Source organism: Apis dorsata, unplaced genomic scaffold (genome assembly GCF_000469605.1).
Source record: "Apis dorsata unplaced genomic scaffold, Apis dorsata 1.3 scaffold_330, whole genome shotgun sequence".
NCBI lineage: Eukaryota > Metazoa > Arthropoda > Insecta > Hymenoptera > Apidae > Apis > Apis dorsata.
In genome coordinates, this window is record NW_006263598.1 from 112,467 (window position 1) to 113,993 (window position 1,527).

The following is a 1,527-nucleotide window of genomic DNA, read 5'->3' on the forward strand; positions in this document are numbered from 1 at the left end:
GCGCTTATGAGAATTTATTTCGGCTCGTGCGCGCGACGATGAAAAGAAGAACGTATGAATGGGGCACGGTTTATTGTCGGAGGAGGAGGAGGGGGGGAGGATAGGGAGTTGTTTATAACGCCCATGCGAAGTGAAATATGTACTAATTAAAGGACAGAGAGATTTTGAATGGAAGAAAAGGAATGTATAAATAAGGTACATTTTATCGTTGAAAGGACGATATACGTGCGTTAAGTTTGTGCGTAAAGATGTTTGAGAAACATTTCGTATATTTTTTTGAAAGGAGAAAAAAAGGGAATTCTCAGGATTATTTTATTCTCGTGAAAAATTAAGGAAAGATTTGTGTGAAATTTATTCCTTAAGGAAGTTAGAAAAGTCGTATATATATATATATAGTGATTGAAATTACCGTGTAATAAAAGAAAAGATTATACCGTGAAGATATTACGTTTGATTATTAACAAAGTAAAGAGAGAGTTTATAGCGAGCCTTTCTTTACTCGCCAGACCTTTAATCTGACTTTTATTAATAAAGTCCGACAAGTCCATTAACAGGATCTGGACGAAGAACTTACTTTTTTTTCTCAATTTTCCGATATCCTGTAACCCTGTACATTATTGGATACACCGTAATAATTGTTTACTGCGATATTACTCGAACATATAATCTTACGATGGAACGTCTTAAAAGGATTAATCGAGGGAAAAAAGTCGAGAAGATTTTAATTCGAAACGATTATAATTCTTCCAATAAGAAAATTCGAAACGCTCGTGCAATATCCCACGGCGAGAAGAGTCGGCAGAGAATTTCGCGGATCGAGCAAGGAGCCTGGTTCGTTTAACGTTCGATCGTCGAATAGGCACTCGGAAGCGAGGCTTATCTAATAATGGATCGCTTTGGTGGAGCGATTTTCCCTCACCGTCTCGACTCATCTATAAATAGCCGCGATTTTCCGGCTCTTAGCGAGCCATTTTCCGGCATCTTCCAATTAAATTCACCAGCTCGAACCGTCAGTGAAATCGGCCAAGAGAGAGAGAGAGAGAGAGGGATTTATAAACCTCTCGAACAGAAATGTGTTGGGAGAAGAAGAAGGGGAAAAAAAAGCGACAAGGGGTGTTGATTCGAAGCGGCGAAGAGGAAAAACGGAAGCAGAAACGTTACATCTGGTGTAAAACCTTGGACGGTTTCTATATTTATCGAATTCACGTCGACGCACGATTTCTATATCCTCGGCGATAAACGCTTGCCCTCGACGACAGATTTACTCCGGCGAAGGGTATTTCCTGATTCGTTTATCCTTCCTTTCGCTTCCTCCCTACTTTCCTTCGTCTGTCTTTCTTTCGACCGGCAGAGATCGACCGGCAGAGATTGCCCCGTAAGGGGTGGCGGAGAGGGTTGGCCGCTCTCCTTGGAGAAATCTTAATTGGACTGCTCCGAGATGTCGGCTCTCCTCGAATCGAAAGTGCCGGCAATCCGAGCCGATAATCGAGTTGCTTTCGTTAATGAAAATCGGCCGGATTGCACGCT